Below are 25,080 nucleotides of genomic sequence, written 5' to 3' on the forward strand. Positions count from 1 at the left end.
CTAAAACTGATGTAATAGTATTCGCAGTCCAATGAACATTGACCTGTGGATTCAGGTCTAAGTCCCCTTGGGCCGCTCCTACCAGACTTCCAGTTGTGATCGCCCCTGTTGGTTGAATTGGAGACTTTGGACCATCGCCGGGACTCAGGGAGATCAATGACGATTCCCCCAAGCTGTCCTCTCGAGGCGTTCCCATCAGTTTCACAACGTGATGGTCCATTGGGCCTTTAAGTTGCTGATCCAAAGGAGAAGAAGTAGAGATTTTTGTTTTTCTCTTTCTACCCATTAAGAAACATGTATTTAGGAAAAACAAAAGAAAAGTCTCTCCGGCCTCTTCTGGCCTCTTCCGGCCTAAGCCGGCCAAAGCCGCACGCCCCTTCGGCGCGCGCGGCTTAGGCGACGCGCCGGCGGCTGCGGGGCGCCGCCCTTCCGCAGCTTTTGTAGTCAGTCGGGAGGCGTCTCTGCTGACGTCACTAGGCAGCGACTCAGCTCTCTCACCGTGATGTTATCTCGGATAGCCGGATCAGGTGCGGAATGGGAAAGCAGTGGCCTCCTCCCTTCTCCTTCTCACGCTCCCCCTTAAAATAGTTTTTAATATAAAATTATATTCTGTATAAATGAGACCTTCTATGTCTTTTCTAATAGGTTTAGTGGTGTGTCAGCATGATTGATGAATATGAGTGCAAGTGTATGGGTGCATGTGCATAATATATGTGAGAACCATCTAATGCTTAATTTTAGTAAAACTGAAGTTTTATAGCTTTCACGTAAACTTCCTCCCCTGTCATACCAAGGAATAGTAATAGAGGGCAATATTTTGCTCTTTGCTGAGTCTGTAAGAGATTTGGAATTTCAATTAGACTCAGCCTTGACGAGTAAAACACATATAAGAAGAATTTTAAGAGTAGGGTACGATAAACTTTGTTTAGTGAAACACCTTAAATTGATTTTACAAGAGAAAGATTTCAGAACTGTTGTCCAAGCTTTTGTCATGACAACTGTAGACTATTGTAATGCCATGCTAATGGGATTGCCTAATTGTCAGATACAAGCTCTACAGAAGCTACAGAATACAGCAGCCCGGTTGGTTAATGAGGCTAACGTGAGAGAACACAATACTCTCATGCTCAGGCAACGTCATTGGCTGCTAGTCATTCAAAGAATTACATTTAAAATACTTTTACTGGTTTTCAAGGCGGTTAGGATGGAGGGCTCCAGTTATTTGTCAGATCTTGTTTCTACATATGTGCCATTTCCATCTGCTGAGTTATTAACAGTATCTGGTATTAAGCAAACATATATACAGGGGACACGTTCATAAACCTTTTCTGTAATTGGCCCAAATATGTGGAACACTTTGCCGAGTGAGTTCCTCTTTACTTTGCATATCAAAATCTTTCAGGAGGAATATAAAGGAAATTGATATGGCAGCTTGCATAGCAATTGCTTATGCACTTTTAGGCAATCAGTTTGTTTAAATGCTTGTGTTGTCTTGTTTAGTATTGTTTTATGTATTTTAGGAATGTAATTGTTTTGTTATCCACTTAATAGAATTTCTCTGTTATAGGCAGACTAAGGAACAGTTACTTTTAAACAGGCGTGTGGGTCCACATGTGCGTGCGTTTGCCGGCTCACATCCAGAGATACATCCATTCTATAACATATATGAGCGCATATTATTAAATAGCCTGGATGTGCGTACATGTGCACTCAATTTTAAATGGATGAACACATGTGTGTGCAAATGCCACTTCTGTATAATTGGGGGAATTTTTTAAGGGAAGCACGCTATTCACTATTTTCCCAGTTCGTTCCCAGTTCACCCAGTTTAAGAATAGGACTTGGATTCCCCCCCCCCCCAATTTTAATAGCCTCCATTTCCCCCTGTTAGTACCAACGCTTAAAACACCGCTGACTGGCCTAGAATTTTTTATCTCTTACACGCCACCCATAGCAGTAGTCAAGTTATGAGGCAGGAGACCCCGGTATGCACCTGTGCGCATAAGTATTTATGCGTACATTTCTTGGCCTTTATCTGACATGCCCACACCCCGCCACTTTCTCAAAACTTTTGACTTGTGCGCCTAGCGGGAGATATGCACATATTTGGGCGGCTTATAAAATCCGCTCAGCGAGTGATGGCCCAAATTGTGCGCACATCTCCCCACTTTAATGAGCTCAGGGCTCTTAAAATTCACCTTTAAGTTTTTTAAATAAATAAATAGATGAAGTATGAATGACAGAAAGGGGAACGTGTGGTTAGTGAGAGTTTTCAAATTTTTATATAGTAGGAAGAATGTGCTGAAGTGCTACTAAAAAGATGAGTGCCACAATCTCCAGCAAAGAAAGAACTGTCTTATTAAAAACATCAATAAAAGCTTTTCAAATGATACCAATTGCGATTTCTGTCCCTAGTGAAGGTAAAAGTAATATGAAAGAGTAACATGACAAAAGGTAGCATGGCCCAATTTCCATGATATTCCATGGAAGGAAAGAAAACTAAATTTGAAAAATGTCCTCCCATAGAAGATATTGAGAGCTGTAAGACTGAAAGGGGATCCATCACTCAGGACAGCATGGCTAAATAAGCCTGCTTATCATTGGAAAAAAATATAAATTATAAAATCTATGTACTAAAAACACCTGTATACTTTGCATCTGCTTTTTGTGCTACAATGGCTACAACAGCACAAGTACTTTTGAAAATCCCATCTACTGGTGTGGTTTTACTTACATAATTTAAGCACATCCCCGAGAATGCCTCTATTTAACCCAGCTAAAAGTATGCATGCTATGGAAGTCTGCACGTACTTTAAGCCAGCCAGAAGAAAGCGATATTTAGGAAGGCCAATTTACCCTGAAACATGGATCTTAAAAATGGTCATCACATTTTATTGACAAATACAATGCAGTCTTCTTGAATAACAACAAAGGGTACATAAGAATATACGTTTTGCCATGCTGGGTCATACCAAAGGTCTATCAAGTCCAGCATCATGTTTCTAACAGTTGCCAATCCAGATCATAAATACCTGGCAGGATTCCTAAATTCAATAGATTCCATGTGCCTTAAACCCAGGGTCAAGCAGAGGATTTCTCCAAGTCCACCTTATAATGGTTTTTAGATTTTTCTTCCAGAAAATTGTCCAAACCTTTTTTTAAACCCAGCTACACTAACAGCTTTCACCACATCCTCTGGCAGTGAATTTCAGAGTTTAATTATGCATTCAGTAAAAAAGTATTTTCTCCTAATTATCTTAAATGTATCACCTAGTAACTTCATTGCATGTCCCCTAGTCTTTGTACCTTTTCATAGCATAAACAACCAAGTCACATTTACCCATTTCGATACACTCATTAGTTTAAAACTATCATATCTCCCTTCAGTTGTCTCTTCTCCATGCTAAAGAGCCCTAACCTTTTTAACTTTTCCTCATAGGGGAATCGTTCCATCCCTTTTATCATTTTGGTCACCCTTCTTTGTACCTTTTCTAATTCTGCTAAATCTTTTTTTAGATGCAGTGACCAGAACTGCACACAGTATTCAAGGTGTGATCGCACCATGGAGCAATACAGAGCCATTATGATATTCTCTGTTTAATTCTCCATTACTTTCCTAATACTTTCTAGCATTCTATTTGCTTTCTTGGCCGCCATCATACACTGGGCAGAGGATTCCAACATATTATCCACGTTGACACCTGAGTGGTGACTGCCAATGTGGAACCTTGCATTGTGTAGAGGATTGTAACAAAGCCATTTTTCATTCAAAGAATAAATTATTCTTAATATGAAAAATTTCAATTAAAAATATTAATCAAAGGAGATAATGTTTGAAGTTGTGGTTCACTGCAAGATCTCTGTGAAGAAAAACATTTACTGTAAACCCATAATAGTCAAATAATATGGTCAACACCCAGCTGTAGGGAGTCTGGCTAAGTGAGCTGGATAAACTTATCTGGCTAACTTGTATTGGTCGCACATCTGAATATACCCAGATATCTGTAAGTTAACCAGTTATGTTTATTCAGCTAAATTTAGGACTGCTCTGAAGAAGTCCTAAAGTTAGCTGGGAAACTTGGCTGTATAATGCTAAAGATTGGCATTTTCCAGCTAAGCTAGCTGGATACTTTTGCTCTACACTGGAATACCTTCAGACTGCCCCAACCTATCCAGCCCATGGTCCTATGGAGATGATTGAGCAGATATGGAATGATTTTACTTGTGCTAGCTCTCGACAGTTATTGAACATTCTGAATGGGATGAGGTTAATAAATTTGTGCTCTTGACTTGTGTCCCACAGTTTTAATGAAATCAGCAAAAGATGCACTCTTGAAGAGACTAGTGCTGTTAGTTAACACTTCATTAGTGGAGAGGGTTAAGCTTTTATTTAAGAAACTGACTTTAGATCCTAATTCTAAAGACAGAATATAGGCCAGTTTCTAATTTGACATTCTTGGGCACAATTATAGAAAAGATGGTAGCATTACAACTAGACTTTCTGGAGGATCGTGCTTCCATGGATATTTTTCAAGCAGGATTTCATGGAGCATGGAGCACAGTGATGCTTTTGGTTTCTTTGTCAAACAATGCATATGGAGAACTTGATAGGGGCTTCAATGTGGTGATGGCCTTTTTAGATTTCACTGCAGCCTTTCAAACTGTTAACTACAAGTTATTGCTGGCCTGATAGAGGCTGGAGGTGACTGCAGGAAGGGTATTTCACTGGTTTGCCTCTCAACAAGTGAATCTTAGTCAGATCCAAACTTCATCACTGAGGAGATCAACAAGGTTCCATTATTTTCCTCTACCTGTTTAAAATGTATATGGTTCTATTATTTGATATTCTAACAGCTTCTGGATTAAGATATAATTTCTTTATTGATGGTATCAAGATTTTTGGTCCAGTATCTCATTTTAATTCAGCTGATCTGGACAGGTTTAGTAGGGGGTTGGAGGCTGTTGCTTTTTGGTTGAAGGGCCACAAATTGAAACCAAACTTGAGTTAGTCAATGGCCCTAAGGATTGGGAAACAAGAGTTCCCTATAGATTATCATTTGGCAATGAAAGGGCAAAATATGAATTTTTCCCAGTCAATACAGAGTCTTGATGTTTGGTTAGATTTATCATTCCAGAGCTATATCTCTTCTTTGGTTAAAGAGTTGTTTGGAAACCTGCAGATGATTCTCCAGTTCAAACCCTTTTCGGCATCTAATAATTTAAAAACAGTAATTCATGCATTGATCATGTCTTGTAGATTACTGCAATCCTGAGAAAACTACAACTAATTCAGAATACAGCAGCAAAAATTTTGGATGGGCTGGGTTATACAGATCACATCAACCCATTGCTATCACCACTACATTGGATACCATTAGAATATCAAGTTAGATTCTATCTTTATGTGGGGGAGGCAAATTATGGTGTAAAAAAGCTCAAGATAGATGTAAAAAATATTTGGAAATGCGTCGAGGTTTTGTCACTTGGCACATTTTTTGTTATTTATTTCCCTTGTAAATGTATTGCAAAATTTCAGTAAGCTACTTATACCTTTTTTGAACCCTCAAAAATCAAATGCTTCTTAGATATTAAGCAGTTAGACAGTAGAGAGATTGTAATTCTGCTGACTTAGGTGGGTTTATGTAGGTTCGCTTACAAGGCTGCATCAACTATGCCACACCACCAAGGTCTCACATTGAAGACAATCATCACATATACATGGGTAAAATGGTGTTTTATGCACATATATACTTTTGAAAAATCACTCCAGACATTTCAATATGAAATCTTCACATGTACTTTACCTCTTCTAACTTAACTCCATCCACTTTTTACTGTGGGCAAAAGTACATACTCTGTGAAAAAGCCATTCTGGACCCTTGATTGAGAAAGTCTTCTATTCAATGGGCTATTTTGTTCACATTCAGCTGGCCCAGAGACAGCTCACTATGAATCCACAGACCAAGAGAACAGCAGAGCTTGCAAGGTTGCTGCGGTAAGATTTCTCAATGCATTTTATGCGGTTAGGCTTTATTTTGTCATATGTGACATGACCACAGGTTGTACCAGGGCTGTTGACTCTTTATCTGGATACCAGGCCTGTTTCTGTCTGTGAAACAAAACAGTTCCTATAAGAATAAAGGGTCATGCCAAATGAAAATTCAAGACCAAGAGATGCTACTAAATGAATCAAAGGTCCAAACATGTTCTTAGATTTAAGCTTATTGATTTACATTTCAATAGCAGGTGGAACTTAGCCATTTCCAAAACCAAACAATGACAAAAGTTTGGGACTGGAAAAGTTTCTAGTCAGTGCACAAACTTTTACAGTACTAATATAAAGATGTAGGCACTCGTTCTCTGTTGGGAGGATAGATGTTATTCAATGTTATCTTCTGTGGAGTGGATTATTTTCTCTAAAATGTTAGAGGTAGATCTTAAATAAGTACGCCGGATTTTATAAGATACGCGAGCCGCCGAGCCACGCAGCCTGCCTCCGTTCCCTTGGAGCGGCCTCGGAGGGAACTTTCCTTCTGCGTCCCCCCACCTTCCCTTCCCTTCCCCTATCTACCCCACCCCCCAGCCCTACCTAAATCCCCCCCCTACCTTTGTTGTGCAAGATACGCCTGCTTGAAGCTCGCTGCCTCGGCATCCCCCGGCACAGGCCGCAGTGCCAGGGGACTCGGGACCGCCCTCCCGGCCCGCCCCCGAACGGTCGCCATGCCCCCAGACCTGCCCCGGACCGCCCCCTGACCCCAGACACGCCGCCTCCAGCCCCTTTTACGAAGCAGGAATCCGGCAGGATTTACGCGCGCAGGGCTTTCAAAATCCATCCCTTAGTATTGCATCTCCTATATTGGAGGGAATAATCAGAGTCAGTAAACACTGATAGTATTATTGATAATAGTATATATATGAGGAATCCAGCTGCAATGCAGCCCCTCCTGCCTCCAGGGTCCTTCAGCTGGCTCATACCTCAAAGACTATATGACGCAACACTGCCACACCTTTTTAAGCCAGTGTAGTGTGGACATGGGGTGGGATGTTTGTCCAGTGTAACCCAGCAGAAATAAGGCACAAACACTGAGAAAAATTGGCAAAAGAATGTATATGAGCTTTATGCCTACACAAGAACTAATGGCAGTAATATAACTCACAACAAACACTTCCCAAAAAATTATAGGAAATGAAATCAACAATGTAGCAGCAAAGCATTTAGATTATATCTTAGCTTAGCAAATAACTGAGTATATAAAAGCAATACCATATGGAAGAGCATATGTACACCTTACCACTGATAGGAATGACCAGGAAGAAAGGATATATACAATAAGCACATCTCTGAGTGATGGTTTCCCTCTCTCACCCTCAGCAGTGTCTACAAAAAAGGTCTCGTTGAGGAAGCTGTAAGTAAACCAGGCACTGTGGTCATTGTGGGAAGATATCAGATCAGTTGCCCACTTTGTGCAAAGGGCTACTGCCAGACTCCCAACAAATATATACCCCTAATTGCAGAACTAATTCTGGGCTACCATCCAGTTATGGGATGATGGCCAAGGTTGGATTAACAGTCTAGGGCTCTCTGACTGCGTGGACACAGTTTGGTTCTCTCTATTCTCGGCCATCATGATATATAGGGTCCATAGGTTGTATGTTAAATATCATGCACAGATGTATGCCTCATCTCTCATTGAAACAGAAATATACTTCCCCATTCTGCACTGTCTGAGCCACTATGACTACTTCCTCTTTTAGGAACTACAGTATATTCTTAATGTCTCTTAATGTAAAGGAAAATATTTCTTTCTTGTTAAATATTTGAATGAAAAGCATTTAAAGCATAATATTATCCGAATACTTTCTGTCTTTTGACGGAAATATAATAGGAAAATATATTTTAAGCTAGAGGAAGTCTCTTCCGGTCTCTCTGGGCATGTGTTCAACTGTAAATGGGTAATTCCTCTTTTCTGGAACCTAAGCCATTCTGGGCAGAAGACTACTTCTGAGCGATTGACCAGGGATGTCTGAATATCCGAACCTATAGAAGCAGATGAATTTCTATAAGACTGTTACTTCCTAGCCATCACAAACCTGTCAGGTTCTGATGCTTACGTATTAGCCCTAAAGTCTGAAATGGTTACAGGCTTGTCTTTTCTGTTAGGAGAAAATGCCTCCATATTATCCCAGTATCTCAATGCAATTTCATATGGCTAACACTAATTATAATATATCAAATATACTATATCAATTCTAATGCAAGCAATGTTTCTTTCTTCAACTTGCAAATTTCTTATTAAGTAAAACAATTAGCAATAACAGTTCATTGTATATAAGTAAGCAGTATATATGTGTGGCCCTTAGCAGTGATCCATTTTATGTAGGGGCAACCTGACACTCTATATCCTTTTTCCCTAATTCCTAACTCCACAACAGCCTGCCTCACTGATTACTCCCTGCTTCATCTTGGATTCTCCTTACTCTTTGTTGAAGCCATCCTAGGGTATTGCATTAGCTCTTTTTTGGTTTTCTGGTTATTGCTTCTGTTTCTTGTGACTTCTTTATTGTCGCCTTCCCATTCTGTGTGTTGCTCTGTCTTGTGGTTGTCTTATACCTTGTTACTTAGCATGTGATCTTATTATTGTGGGCTTTTCATTCTGTCTGTGTTTTGTGTTAACCTGTCTGTCCTGTGGTGTACTCCCTGTTCCCTGATTTTTGTGGTCACCTTTCAGTACTCTGCAGCCAGCCAGCCCTTGCCCCAGAGGAGCTCGGGGACGTGGTCCCATCTAAGGTAGGGAGTGAGCCACTGGGCCGCAGCCCAGCTCAGGGAGGAGCCCCAAGACACACCGCGGGAGGTGAGCTGGCACGAGCACGGTGAGGCTGGATTATCCGGAACAGGAACTAGGCAAGCTCTGCCCTGCACTGGACCTACACGCACCAATGAGACCCAGCAACGCAATGCTGATCTCGAGGGTAGCCCTCCGGCCACTCAATAGCCATTTCGGACCTGTCGCTAGGGAACGACGAGTGTGTGAGGCCAGGCGGAGGTTGAGCACAGGAACCTGAAGACTTGCACGAAGACTCAGGATAAATCTGGAACGAGAGAGAGAGAGAGGAGATATGCTAGAGGGGATGCCTCAAGCGCAGGGCAGAAAGAACGAAGAGGATATGCTAGAGGGGATACCTCAGGCGTAGGACAAGAGAACGAAGAGGATACGCTACAGGGAATGCTTCAGATTTAGGGCCCAGGACTCCACAGATGAAGAAGATCTCCACTGAGAAAGAAGTCCATGGATACGCAAGAGGGGATGCCTCAAGTGCAGGGTCCAGAGGAACTCCATAGATACGCAAGAGGGGAAGCCTCAAGTGCAGGACAACAGGCCATCTGCAAGGAAAGGAGGAGAACAAGAAGGAGATGCGCAAAAGGGGATGCCTCAAGCACAGGGACCCGTGGAACTCCAAGGACGAAGGAACTCCATCCGAAGCCCCTGAGGGACAGACTCAGAGCCTTTATATAGGGCGGCACCAGGAAGAGGTTAGAAGATGACATCCGGAAGACCCCAAGAGTACTTCCTGAGCCAGGCCCTTTAAAGAGAGGAGAGAAACGCGCGCCCATCTAGAAGGAATGTGGGCGGAGTTGAGGCCGCAGTGGCATTGTGGAGGGAAGAGAAGGCCGGAGGCAGCTCCTGCCACTGAAGAGGAGCCGCACTTTGGCAGGGACTGGCCCTGAAGAAGGGGAGATGGCGGGGGCGGCTCCCTGCTGCAAAGAACGGAGGCGCGGCTCGGCAGCAGACCGGGCCAGGGAGAAAGCTGCAAAAGGAAAAAAAGATGAGGGCCTGTCCGCGGGATGGGGTCCATGGACAGGATCATAACAGGTAAATGTGCATGTGAAAACAAAAATACATGTGGTTTTTTTTATATATTTATAAAAGAGCATGTATGCGAATAACAGCTATTTACGCATGTATATGCTAATTTTACACACGTAACTCCTTTGAAAATTAACTCAGTATAAGTTCTCTAGGGCAGGAAAATACCTACTATTTTTGAATGAAATGCACCTTGAGATTGGATTTGGAAAGATGAGTAATGAATTCTAAAATTCAAATCCAAATCCTTCTCCATCTTTTTCCCATCCCCATACAGGAACTTTAGGGATGACATACCACCAGAAGAAACCCAGCAGACAGTATGAAGGCAATTCAGTGCCTCAACAGGCCTAGCTAATGTTATTTTCATGACTCCCATTGGCCCAACTTCCATCCATGCTAACTGTTTGAATACTGCAAAGACTCAAGGCTGAGGCCAGAGGAGGGAGATAGCTGGGGAGCCAACTAGGTTTGGCAGGTAGCACAGGGAGAGGCTGCAGGGATCCAGGTACAGACCAATCTGGACAGAGGGGAAAGGGCACACTAGTCTGCAAGAGGACTGGAGAGTCAGAGAGGGAATACAACGACAGGAGAGAACAGGGCGGTTCTCTAATGAGGCAGGATGATGTGGCCACCTCAGGCAGCAACATTTTAAGGCAGCAAAAAAAAAAAATGTCCCCCCAAAACACCTGGCAGCTGCTTCGCCACCAGATATATTATTTAGTTTCATGTTGGCAGGGTTCCCACCCCCAGCCGATGCCCAAAAAAGGAGTTGGCCCTGCGCATCTCACCAGTGGCTGAAAAAGAAGAGGAGGCCCAGTGGACCATCCCACCAGAAGCCAAAAAAGAAGAGGAGACCCAGCGGTGGCCCTAAAAGAAGAGGAGGCCAGCAGCGGCCCAAAAAGAAGAGGAGACCCAGCAGACCGTTGGCGAAACCATTCTGACAGTGGCTGAAAAATAAAAGAAGGCCCAGTATGCCACTGGCAGAGCTCACCCTGCAGGCAGTCAAAAAGAGGAGGCCCAGCGTACAGTGGCACCTATCCCGCTGGAAAAAGAAGAGGAAGCCCAGTGGTGGCCAAAAAGAAGAGAAGGCCCAGCAGGCCGTCGGTGGAGCCCATCCTGTCAGCAGCCAGAAAAGAAGAGGAGGCCCAGTGGGCCATCTGTGGAGCCCATCCTGCTGGTGGCCAAAAGAGAAAAGAAGGCCCAGCAGACAATTGGTGGAATCCATCCTGCCGGTGGCCAAAAAAGAAGAGGAGGCCCAGTAGGCCACTGGTGGAGCCCATCCTGACAGTGGCCAAAGAAGAAGATGAGGCCCAGTGGGCTGTCAGTGGAGCCCATCCTGCCGGCATCCAAAAATAAAGAGGAGGCCCAGTGGGTTGCTGGTGGAGCCCATCCCACCAGTGGCCGAAAAAGAAGGTCCAACAGGCTGCCAGTGGAGCCCATCCTGCTGGCAGCCAAAAAAGAAAAACAAGCTCAGTGGCAGCTGGTGTAAAAAGAAGTCAGTGCATGCCAGCAGCCAAAATATAAAGGGAGAGAATGCATGTGTGAGTGAGGTAAAAGGAGTATGCGTTTATGAGACAGTATATGCATGGGTGTGTATGGGAGAAAGCATATGTGTGCATGTGTGAGAAAGAGCATAATGTTACAGCATCTGTGTATGTGAGAGAGCATGTGTGACAGCATCTATGTGTGTGTGTGAGAGAAAGAATGTGTGAGAGCATCTGTGTGCATATGTGAGAGCATCTGTATGTGAGTGAAAAGGAGCAGGTGTGAGCATTTGTATGTGAGTGTGAAAGAACATGTGTGAGAGTTAGGGTTGTCAACTGGCTCCAAATTTTCAGGACAGGTTGAACCAGTCTTGGTTTTACCCCATTGCATGCTGGGACTTATTCTGATTTCCCTAATGTATTCCCCCAGAAAAGCAATACTTTTAAGTACCTGCTTGCAGGGGAGTAAAACCAGGATTGGATCAACCTGTCCTGAATATTTGGAGCCAGTTGGCATCCCTAGTGAGAGCGTCTGTGTGTGAGCATCTGTGTTTATGAAACAGCATGTGTGAGAGCATCTGTGTGCGTGTGTGTGTGTGTGTGATAGAGCGTCCATGTGCTTGTGTATGAAAAGTCATGTGAGAGCATCTGTGTGTGTGGTGAGAAAGCATGTGTGAGAGCATCTGTGTTCATGTGTGTGAAAGAGCATGTGAGAGCATCTGTATGTATAAGAAAGAATGTGTGAGAGCATGTGTGTAAGAGCATATGTGTGTGTGTGTATGCAACAGGAGAAAGTTCACTCACACTGCCTTCCACCACACTAATCCAGAGAAATCTGAGTGACTGGAAATAAAAAGTTCCCAGGTATGGAAAGAGGGAATTTTTAAAATCCTTATTAGTTTTAATTATTGGGTGTTATTTGATGCCTGCAATTTTGAAATATTATTGATGTTTGGGAAGTTTTATCATTTTTATGAATTTTTAATTATTGGCTGTTATTCTATTCATCAACTGTTTTGAAATATTCTTTTTATTAGTATGTTTTACCTATTATGATTGATGTTTTCTATGCCTTGATTTTATTATTTTGAGGTATGGCATTCTATTTTTCCATTGATGCTCTGCATTCAGTCTGGCATGTTGAGATTTCCAGTTCATTTCTGTTTATACTTTACGGTCTCTTTATTGTGTATTTGGTGAGGGTCTGTCTGTATTCTGTTATGTGACTGAGGTGAGGCATTCTGCTTGTATGTAGTTTCTGTGAAAGGATCTGTAGCAGGCTGGCTTGCTCTGTTTTCCCTAATAGGAGGTATATTGGTGTTTAGAGCCTGGTATAATATTTGCAGTGTTGCCTTTTCATAGTTAGGGTTTTTACTGTGTGAGGGCTGGTAGTTAATGCTCTTTCAGTATGAGAGATTTAGTATATTGTAATTGTAATTCAGTTTATGCTGGACTTTCTGAGGGCAGAGCACACATCCAACATGCAATACTATAGGCCTAATACCATATGCATTCCAAGTGTGTTTTTTGCAGGGTTGTGATATTTTGTGATATTTTTTTACCTCAGAAGACTGTACTCTCAATGTTCTTCTTCATGTAAAATTGATTATTATAAATGTGGAATTTTTAATTGTGTGTGAGGACAAGGAGAGCATGGACACAAGGCTGTAAAGTTCACCTAGGTTGCCTAATGCTCTTGCACCAGCCCTGAGAAAATGTGCCACACAAAGGCCCCCACAATTCAGCCATGTTCCACTTCTCTGGGGGAAAATGCTGGGGAAAAGGTGGGAGGTAGGTCTTAGGGTTCCTGGGAGTATGGCAAAGTTGTCAGCTCTCTAGAAACATTGTCACTGACACTCTATCTGCCACTCCTCTGGGAACTCTGACCCCTGCTTTCCCCCTTCCGCAGCATTTGAAATCACTGAATGGACCAGACTACAAACAGACCCCCTTTACCCCTCTTGATAATTTGACCTGTACCATGCCAAGGGGGCTCCATCTTATCCCTTGCCTCAGGCAGCAGATTGCTTTGAGCCACCCCTGGGAGAGAACCAAGGCACTGCAAAAGCAATACAGCACCAAAGTTAATCAATGTGGGGGAAGGTTTATAAAGATCACCACTCCAAGCACGTCTTCAAGTTCATGGTGATGACTGTTACAGGGGCCAGCAGGCCAACTTCTCCCAAGGCTCTATGCTGCATCTCTGCCCCTTTGACTTAAAGCCTCCAGGGAGATCAAGTCTGCCATCCATGTCACACTTCCAAGATAAATCCTCCCGCCAGTGCAGGCAGCAGAATAGGCAGAGGACATAAGTAGGGTCATTTTTAAAGTCATTTCCATGGGTAAATGGGCTTTTACAAAATTGTCCACCTGATATGCAAGAAAAAGTACTCATATTGAAACTATATGCATTGTATGCAGAGGTGTTCCTGGGGATGGGGCTGGAGAGGAGTTTGTATTTGTACATATTCTGTTGCACTTTCAAAGGTACGTGAATATTTTTCCTTGAAAAAACTGCCCATACAAATTAACAGGTGTAAATGTGTGTGGGTAGTTTTGATGGAATAATTTTCAAAGAGAAAGCATGGGTGAACATTCCCTTTCAAAGCTGATGTACAGTTCATGGTTAAATAAATTTAAATGCATGTAGGCAGTTATCCCCATAGTGCCAAACCCAGCCTAGATGTTTCTGTACTACTTCTTGTGAGTCAAAGGAGGATAGTTACTGAGCACTGAATGAGTGGGGAGCACTATTTTGAGCCTTCCATCAGTTGGCAAAATGTTGTCTTTGTCATCTATTTTTATGTATGGTTTCAAACCTTATACAAAAAAAAAATGATAATAACATGGAGGCCCTTTCTTTAATCTGATCTGCATGCTTTGATGTTTTGGCAGAAGCAGTCATCAAAATACTACTAATACGATACATTTACTAATCGCCATGTCAAAGCTTGATTATTTTCACATTTGATTTTATTACTCCCACAGAAAAGCAAACATGCTTACAAAAATACAACTGTGGCTAAAAGAACTGCCATCCTTGCCAAAATGTTTAACGTTTAGAAAAGAAAATGACAAAAGTAAATTTCTACAAAAATAGACCATATGCAAATGATCAGCTATTGTAACATGAAGGATACTTGCCCTGTAGATAAGATACTAATAAACATTCATTATCAGGGGATCATGCTTGCTTAGAGAATTTGGCAGTATAATATGAATTATGCAAACAGCCAACCAAAAAAAAAAAAAGCCTGCACAGCTAATATCTTCAGGCATGAAACAAAAGTGCATTCAGTAGTATTTTTTTAAATGTCCCCGCTCTTGCACACGCCCCACTTGTTTCCATTAAGAACTACAGCCTCTGACTTCTACCTAACTTGCATAAAAGCACTATTGTCTTTATTTATTTATTGGTTATCTTTTAAATAACTGAAAACTGCTGCAGACAACAGAACAATTGTCTAGATAATGTCTTGGATTTGCTGGAAGCTGATAGCTCAGCCACTTTCACTCGAGTTCTGACTGAGCTGCAGCCTTGAAAAATTAGACTTCATTTTGGAATGCTAATAGCGGTCTATCTAAAACAATGTAATCAAGGCCTCATGTGCACCTATAATTTAATTCCTGACATAAGCTTGACAGCTATTTATTGTCTGGGGTGGGGGGGGGAGAAGGAACAGAAGAAAAAATAATAATATGACTCCCCGTTTCCCTGGCAAACAAAATGGCTTTTATATTTAAAGGCAGCGTCTTTGTGAAATTCACAAAACAGCAATAATCAAGGGGTTTACATATGTCTTGTCTTAAGCAATCAAGGCACAGAGTTAACAGCGAGCCATATTCAGATGTGCCAATTCCCAAACTGCCCACCGCTGATGAGCCAGCTGTGTGCTGCAATTGTCACATTTTAATTTAGGTTAAAAAAAGGCATCAGAAATCCACATTGGATCAACATAATTATTCACAGCAGGATGCTGCAGAATTAATTTAGCCAATGAGAATTATAGTTGGGGGCTGGTTCTGCATAAAGATGAATGTGAAGAAACAGAAACGAGAGAGAAAAATAATAAAGGGATACAACGAAAAACATGTCTGAATAAAAACTGTAGTTACTTCCCATTACTAATATTTAGATTATTCAGAGGTTCTTAGCTGCCAGAAAATTGCCTTTGTATGACAGAAATTGTGAAAATATTTCAGGTGAAAAACACAGCAAACTGTCTAAACATTTTTCAGGGTGGTCATGTGATGCTGAAAGACAGCAGTGACTAGCACATGAACATATACACTGCATGGAAACTCAGTGGCATAGCCAGGTACACAAACCAGATGTTCCTTCCTCTTTTGAGGCATGCCTCATCCATCAGTCTATTCCTTCCCCCTCCAAATATTTCTGAAGTTTCTTAATAATTTTTTTCAAATGAAAGATGGTGCTTCTCTTGGTGGCAGATTCTGCAGAAAAGTAATACCTTGGCATATGAGAAGACTTAGGCTTGAGAATAGCCTCCAGACTCCAGTTTCTTGAGCTTGTAGTGGTCATTAAAGTGCACCCTCTCTTGAGCAAAAACTTGTTAAGATCTGACTACTCTGCCATTTAATGAAAACATATAGCTGAGCAGCTTAGTCAGAGAGTCAAATGTTGCATCACTGATAGAATATTTGGGGAGCAGAGAGAAGAGAATTAAAAAAGGAAATGTGCTAAGCAGGGCACAAATCTGCTATATGTTGAATTGCAGTTTGAGGCTGATGCTTGGAGATAGAAATGAAATAGGCAACTGATAATTTAGCATCAAATGTTTAAGTAAATGTGCTTTCTAAACGAATATGTGCTGCACCAAAAGGATGCCTTCACTGCAGCCTGTTTACTTCACAGATCAGTAGCATTCTTCACCTTATATAAGAAATGCAAGTTGCTGCAGATAACAGCCTACAACAAATGGAAACCTCTCTTTTCACACAGAAAGGCCAACATACTGTAAGGTTCAGTTCACTAATGCTCGAAATCAACATAAAATGGCATGAAGCTTTACAGCAATTTTGTCTGCTGATAATGTTTGATCTAAGAATTGTCAATAAGGAACTGTAATTTAATCCACAATGATATGGAGCTCCATGATGAGGAGGGGTAGAATAGTAATTACAAATAGGTTCCCATGGTAACAGGAGCGAAATTTATACAACAAACCGCGATGCTACGCTGGATAAATTATCGCATGCAACATCCCTCTTCTGACAGTGTCTGGCTTTCTGTTGCTCCTTTTGAATTAAGATTCAAGGCCATCGCCTATAGCACTTCTCGTTTACCCTTCCTAGTTTATCTTCATTTAGTCTGTAGCATGCAGAAAATAATGTCACAAGGTGCGTGCTCTCATCTATTAATTAAAGCACACCGACTTAGGAAGATCTGCCTCTGAAATAAATGTTGTAAAATGAAAAAACAAACTGTAAGGACTAAAACAACACATGAGGAGACTCAATGAAAAACAGGTTCCCTCTGAGAGGAAGAATATCATTATTGATTATGGAAGAATTACTGGCAAGTTTTTAACCCCAGCTTCCTAGAATAAAACGTAAATATATTTTATTTTATTTATTTATTTAACATAATTTATATTCTACCCTACCCAGACAAGTAGGGCAGATTGCAATTTAAAACACAAAAAACAAAATTTATGACATACAAAACAAACAAGAACATAAATCAAAAACTAAAATTGATAAACATTGAAATCAATAAAACTAAAAACAAACCTTGACTTGAGTATAATAAAATGCTTTAAGCTGCTTCCTAAAAGCACAGCAATCATCAATTTCATGAATAGCAATGGGTACAGCATTCCATGGTGTGTGAGCCCGTGCACTGTGGTGAGGTTGGCACAGCCCAACTAGTGACCCAGTGGGTCCCCACCACCAATAGGTAGATTCATAGGAAGTGGAATCAGATGATCTTCACCTATAGCAGCTCCTTCTTCTGCAGGTTGTTCCTTTGGATTCGAGGGCTGGCAGGGTTTAGGTGAAGGTCCTGTAGACTATAGACTGAACAGGCCGAAGTTGAGGTCCAGGCAGTGGTCGAAGCAGGCAATGGATAGGCACAGTCAAGATTCAGGCAATGGTCAAGGCAGGCAGCAGACAGGCAAGGTCGAGGTCCAGGCTATGGTCAGGGCACAAAGATCAATCCAAGGGCTTTTTGCACTGTCTTGGCAATGAGCAGTAGTGGTGAAAAAGCATATATGAGGCTTTGGCTCCCAGTCAATTAGGAAAGCATCTTGTGCTAGTCTGTGATCGCTTGGACAGAACCAAGCAGAACTGATATAACTGTGTTTTGCTGTGATGCAAACAGATCCACTGTTGGTAGACCCAAGAAGTCGAAAAAGCCTGTTTGTTACTGACTATGCAGAGATCACTTGTGAGGTCAAAAAAATGCTCAGGCATTCTGAAAGAATGCTGGATATGCCTGGTAGGAAATGGCTTGAAGGGTCGCCTGATGTCTTTCTGCCCAGCTCTATATCTTCAGTGCATTTTGGCAGAGAGGCCACGATTCCATCCCCCCTACTTGTTGACAAAGAACATAACAACCTGATTGTTTGTATTACAAAGTTCTTTCTTCAGAGAAGATGCATGAAGGTAGTGAGAATATGCTATACTACTATTAATTCCAAGAGATTGATTTGAAAGATGGGTTCCTAAGGATACCAAGCTCTTTGGGTATGAAAGGATCCCATATGGGTCCCCCCAACCATTGGTAGAAGCATTTGTTGTAAGGACAAGCTGATGGGAAAGTAGTCAAAGAAGGGCCCCATTCTGGAGCATGTGAAGCTGTAACCACACTGTAAGTCCATTGCCATTGGTGGAGTGATCTGCAGTAATGAAGAGAGAGCTTGTGTGAGTTGATCCCACTGAGATCTCAGACCCCACTGTAGATGATGGATGTGAAGGCAGGTTAGTTGAATTACATTGACAGCAGCTGCCATATGACCTAAGAGTACAAGGAGCTTCCTGGCTGTGAAAACTGGATTGGAAAACAGTTTCCAGATAATCAAGGACATGGTGGATTATTCAATGGTTGAGTAGGAATGCTTTCTGTAGTGATGAGTTTATGCAGGCCCCTATTAACTGGAGACGCTGTGTGGGCTCAAGATTTGACTTCTCGAAGTTGAAGAGAAATCCTAAGCTCTGTAGGACTTGAATTATCATATCCAGAGAGTAGAGAACTGCTTCTCTTGATTTGCTGTAATCAGCCAATCATTGAGGTACAGGAAGACTTGTAGTCCCTGATGATGCAAGTGCACTGCAGCACCACAAGACACTTCAAGAAGACTTGGGGAACAGAAGATAGACCAAAGAGAAAGACTTACTGGTGGTGGGAAAAATCCACTTGGAATCGTAGAAAATGCCAATAGGAAGAATTAATTAGGATGTGAATACAGGCATCCTTGAAATCCGGAGCACATATCTATTCATCTTGCATAATAAATGGGAGAACTGTGCTGAGGGAATTCATTTTGAATTTCTCCCAGAAGAAGTGCTTATGCAGAAGCCTCAAGTCCAAGAGTGGTCACAATCCTTCTGAGTTCTTGGAGATAAGGAAGTACCTGCAATACAGGGATCAGTTTTTTGCTTAAAAAGTGATTATACTTCCATATGGATCTGTGAGAGATGAGATGGATTTGGATGGGGAGGTGAATAATGAGGAAAGGATGGAGGCTGGGAGAAATGCATTTGGTGTCCATACTGCACAATCTTGAGGACCCAGGATTCCTTGATTATTTGACACCATTTCTCCAGAAAATGTTGAATTCAGCCCACTATCGGAAGGGAAGGGAGGTAATTAAGTCTAGGCCCTAATGTAGGATGGGCCTGCTGAGCGGCTTTTGGCTGATGGTGCTCCCATGGTCTAGGGCTGGCCGGAAGCTGTTGTTGGAGCTATGCCAGAAGAGATGGGAGCTGGTACTACTGAAAAGGCCAGTAAGGCTGTTTGTGGAAATAGGGTGGAAGAATAAGTATTTATGGGGAGATACCAGTGCAGGAGCTAAAAACTCAGCTACAGCTTTTTGTTCCTCAGTTATATCAATGACATGAAAAGATGCGTAGATGGGTACAAAAGATTGTCTTTTTTATTATAATATTTAGGACCTTCTCATCATCTATTTCATTCAGTTAAGATATTTTGTTTGTTTTTTTTATTCCTGTCTGTTGTGAATGCTACATAGATTTTTAATGTGCTTCAGATATTTAAGGAAATGAAAACCTAGCAAATGAGATTTTGCAAACCAGGACCAAAGCACACCATTTTTTGTGCCAAAACCGCAGTGCTTTTACCTAATTGTTATAGCCATGCAGACAGTCAATAGCAGAAGCAAGTCTTGAACTCATGATGCAGAAGTTTTACTGAATCATAGTCCAGTGCATTAAGACATCATGCTACTTTCCTCCTACCTACAATAATTGATGTTGATAAGGTTACTAAAATACTAGATGACACTGTATTACTTGTATTTCCATTACTAAAGAAAATGAAAGAGGATGGTTAAATGAATAGCCTAGTGATTAGAGCAACAAGCTAAGAACCAGGGTTCAAATTCCACTGTTACTCCTTGTGACTTTGGGCAAGTCACTTTACTCTCCATTGCCTCAGGTACAAAATTAGATTGTAAGACCTCTGGGTGTAGGGAAATACCTACAGTACCTGAATGTAATCTGCTTTGAAGTGCCAAAAAGTAATATATATCTAAAAAAAAAAATCTAAATACACACCAAAAAATCAATAACTAAAGAATTTATTAACCTATTATATTCACCTAAAACCAATATGTCCTAAATCCCATAAATTATATATACCAAAAGCGCAAAGAAGATTTTACTTGGTCATAGCATAACATTTCAAAGTTCTTTTCTTTTATCACGGTGACTCCTTTCAGTGAAACACAGTGTTTGACAACAGCACTTTGATGAATATCCCTATAAGTTAGCTGCATAACTTTAGACCTGCACGGAAGCAGTCCAAACGTATACGGCCTTGTGTGGCCAGATAACTAGCTACTTACCCACATATCTTTAGAGATGTGCGGGTAAGAAGCGCACCTAAAAAAAAAAAAAAAAAAGTCAAAGTAGCAAGTTGAGGGCTTCCCGGCCCAGTGCCCAGCTCCCCACCACATTTCTCTAAATCCCTCTCACCCCGCTTACCCATAAACCTGGCCTGTAAGTACAAAATAGGATTTAAAGTTACCACAGCCAATCGCCACCAACCCAGGCCTTCCCCATCCCTCCCCGCTAAAGAAACTTTAATTCTACTCCTTCTGCTCCCCTCCATAACATCCACTCACTCCCCCCTCCCAGCCAGAAACCCTCCCACCCGACTGTCACCTTGAAAAGCAGTCCCCTTGTCTGTGCCAGGATCACTGTGCCATGCGATCCCGGCCACTTCCAGCGTTACTTAGATAATAACACTGGAAGTGGTGTAAAGTACTCTTCCAGGGTTAATACTTAAGTTAGGGGATGAGCAAACTTTTTGAGCCATGGTTCCCCTTTCATTCATACAATTGGTTGGGGCCCCCCACCCCCAAGATTGTAATGTATGTGTGTGTGTATATATATAGAGAGAGAGAGAGAGAGATACCCACCCACACACACACACACCATGTGTATATAGATAGATAAATAGATATGAAGGGTATTCACCAGGCAGCCACATTGCCAACCTGACAACCTATATTTTGTTTCTCTTCAAGTTGCTGAAAGGAATAAGCTCACACATAAATTTGGACATAGAGAGGCAAATACCTGGTACCCAGTCAAACACACAGAGAGAAACCGATACATCATATCCAGACAGATACCCTATACCTAGACTGTCAGAGACCCCACTGACAGACATAATTATTACTCCCTACCAAGATAAACACAGAGAGACAGACACCCCATACCCAAACACAGACACTCCACAGATAGAAACCCAACACCCAGACAGGCACAGAGACACAGATATAACACACCTAGACAGAAAAACACAGACACACCACCACCAGACAGAAGACCACAAAGGCATAGACACAGTACACCCAAACACAAGCACACACACATACCAAAGCACAGCAGATAAACACAGAGACACACACCACAATGATAAGGGCTGGAAAATGTTTCAAAAAGTTAGATACTAGACAATTATTTTTTTAGGTGCTGAGAAAATCTCCATACCACCCTGCCTAACTCTTTATTTTTCTGTTTTCACTAATTTTCCCATATATTTCTGTATTTTTCTTAGTTTGCTTATCTTTTTTGCTTTCTCATGATTTGATTTGCTTATTCAACTTTTTTTTAAAACAAACATTTTGCCTTTATTCTTCTATTCCCACCACATTCTTTCTGGCCTCTTTCCCATTCTCCTCCCCTACCTCATCACTTCTTTTCCCACAGCTGGCAACAGCTGTAATCTTTCTTCCTGGGTAGGGACCTGGCAGCATCAACAACTCCTCCTGGTCTGAGGCCTGAGTATGGCAGACCTTCCTTGAGTGTGGATTATCGCAGTGGATGCTCCAATGACCAGTTCTGCCACAGAGTAAGTGGATTTTCTGGGCCCACCACAGCAGAAGCATCTTCTCTCATTGGCCCATTCAGAGAAATACATGGCTAAACTATGGCATGCTTGCAATGAGGTCACTTCATTCTGGCAGCTCCCTCCCTCCTGAGCTGGCAGTGCTTTCACAGCCCAAAAACTGAACAGCATAGCCATTTTTTTTTCTTTCTTGACTGGGCAGCCAATGTTCCCACTTTCAGGATTGTTCAAGCCTCCCTGGGGGGGCCCGGCCCCCCAGTTTGTTCAATCCTGACCTAAGTAACGCTGGAAGTGGCTGGGATCACATAGCACAGAGATCCTGGCATGGACAAGGGGGACTGCTTTTCAAGGTAATGGGTGGGTGGGAGGGTTTCTGGCTTGGACTGTGGTGAGTGGATGTTTTGGGGGTGGAGCAGAAGGAGTAATATTAAAGTTTCTGTAGTGGAGAGGTAGGGGGAGAGCTGGATACCTAGGCCAGAGGTGATGCTATTTTATACTTAGGGGCCAGGTTCTGTGTAAGTGGGGAGGGGGTTTAGAGAAATGTGGTGAGGAACTGGGCTTCGGGCCAGGAGGCCCTCAACTTGGTGTTTTGATTTTTTTATTTTTTTTTTAAGTGTGCTATCCGGCACACGAGGTCGGATAAGCTTAGACCCAACTGGTCATATTTAATCAATGGTCAGTTAGGGTTAAAGTTATCCAGCTATGTGTAGCCAGCTAACTTTAAACAAGTATATTCAGCGGGACGTTTATCCTGCTGAATATACAGGACAAGTTATCCGGCTAACTGTAGCCGGGCAACTTATCCACTAAACAGCCTTGTGAATATTGGCCTCACTGACTTTTGTACAATGGTGAAGTACCTACATGAGACTCTGGCAGGGTGGTAAAAGGTGGGCAAAGTTGAAGATCAGTGGGCCACACAAAAAGTTGCTATAGCAAAGGCGACAGATCTTTATATCTGGAAAGTTAATAAAAGTAAGGGGAAAAGAAAACCGGTATGGTTTACCAAAGAGGTAGCTGAAAAAGTTAGAGCCAAAAGATTAGCATTCGAAAAGTACAAAGGATTTCAAAAAAAGAACACAGATAAGGATATCTAGTTAAGCTGAAAGAAGCTGGAAAAGAAGTCAGAATTGCTAAGTGTGAACAGAAGAAAAGATAGGAAAAGAAATAAAATGTGGCAACAAAACTTTCTTCAGATGTGACAGTGAAAGAAGGTCAGAGGTGATATTGCAAGACTGAAAGGAGATGAGGAGCAATGTGTGGAGAGCGATGAGGAAAAAGCAGAAATGCTAAATCAATACTTCTGTTCAGCTTTCACTAAAGAAGGGCTTAGAGATAGTCGCCAAGAGTACATGTGATAGTGAGGCAGATATGATACCATTTACGGAAGAGAATGTGTGCAACTGGCAAATCTGAAAGTGGACAAAGCTATGGGGCCAAATGGGATTCAGCATGGAATACTAAGAGAGCTCAGAGATGTCCTGATGGGTCCATTGAAGAGTCTATTCAATTGATTTTTAAAGTCAGGCATCGTCCCACAGGATTGGAGAAGGGTAGATGTAGTCCCACTTCATAGAAATGATAACAGACAGGAGACTGGAAACCACAGCCCAGTTGGTCTCAACTTGGTGGTGGGAAAATTGCTGGAGACCATTCTAAAGGAAAACATAGTGGGCTAGCTACAATCCAGTGGATTGCAGGATCCGAGACAGTATGGTTTTATCACAGGTAGATCATGTCAGACAAATCTCACTGATTTCTTTGATTGGGTGACTTGACTTATTCCACCAACTAGGTCAATCAACAAGTATATAGAGGGGAAGGAATTAGAAATCAATGGGAGCAAAATGAAAAATATTTAAAAAAATCAAATAGCATAAGCTCTGCTTATTACAAAATAAAACCCTGTATTAGCTCTAAAGTGGGAACAGAAGAAAAAAATTGGCCTTTTGGAGTCCAAGAAAGACTGCAGTTGTTCCAGAGCAAAGAAAGTATTACAATCATTATTAAATATTATAGAACACTTACAGGGATTTCTCAGCATAAATGTAGCACCTATAGATAATGTAGCTTGCCTTACAGAAAGAAAACCTTTATGCCTCTCCTGAGTAATTCTAGACAGGTCTGGAAAAATTCTAAGAGGTTGACCATAAAACGGGAAACTTAAATTCCTGAAATACAACTGCATAACTTTACTTAAGTCAGCTTCTGTAACAAAATATACCAACAAAGTCCTCCTTTGTAAAATTTCAGGAACATAATTTTCAAGATAATCAGTCAAATTAAGCAAAACTGATGGAAACTGAAAGCCGATTTGTTGTGGATGAATGAGAAAAAACAGCAAAAAATACAACTTATTAACCAAGGGAATTGAAGCAGACTCACAATATAAAATTTCAAGAACATATTTCCTCAAAGTCAACAATGGATGTTCTCCAATAATTTTAAGGAAATTCTGAATTCAAATATTCAAGTGTCTAGAATTATTCTCCAAAAATTATAGGTGTCTAGAGAAGCACATGCTGCTCCTTAATCAAGGTGCTATTAATAACTTTAATATCTTGCACATCTTTCTCCAAAGTTTTAATCTTTAAACCTTGCTTCAGAAGTTGACCCCCATGTTGATGCAGGCTCCAAAGAAGAGGACAGGGAGTCAATTTTTTTTCCCACAGTTATTAATGGAGATCCTAAAACTCGTCATAAATTCCCAAATAGAGCCTAAAGTGACAATTTCCAGCTTGGGTGGTATGATGGACTCACCTCACGAGGTCAAACTCACTAAAACTAAAGAGAAAGCACAAGCAGATACTGAAGCCACCACTTCAGAGATCCCATCCTGTGCCTGGGAAATCAAAAGCCCCTCCTGATCTAGCTATCCAGGACTGTTCACATCCCTCAACAGGACACTGAAACAGCTGCTGCCCCCTCCAATCTCGGCATATCACTGACATCAAGCAGTGTCGGGATCAACAAGCCTGCTGAATCACTTCTCTCTTACAGGGGAAGCCATTCATCTAAGGGACTGGAAATGAAAGCACTCCCCCGCCTCCAATCGCAACATGGACTTCATCCTCCATTGAAGCAGAGGTCCAGAACGTGAAGGCGAAGAGAGAATTTGAAATTAAGTTGGCCAGAGAGGCAAAAACGCATAATAAAAACTTTTTAAAAT

General features: G+C 41.8%; 1 protein-coding gene across 3 annotated transcripts in view; it reads right to left on the minus strand.

Annotated features, from left to right (window-relative positions):
• The window catches only part of MSRA (methionine sulfoxide reductase A), a 1,098,176-nt gene that overhangs the window by 894,111 nt on the left and 178,985 nt on the right, over positions 1–25,080 (minus strand). The gene's annotated exons all lie outside the window — the stretch shown is intronic.

This window comes from Rhinatrema bivittatum, chromosome 3 (genome assembly GCF_901001135.1).
Source record: "Rhinatrema bivittatum chromosome 3, aRhiBiv1.1, whole genome shotgun sequence".
Lineage (NCBI taxonomy): Eukaryota > Metazoa > Chordata > Amphibia > Gymnophiona > Rhinatrematidae > Rhinatrema > Rhinatrema bivittatum.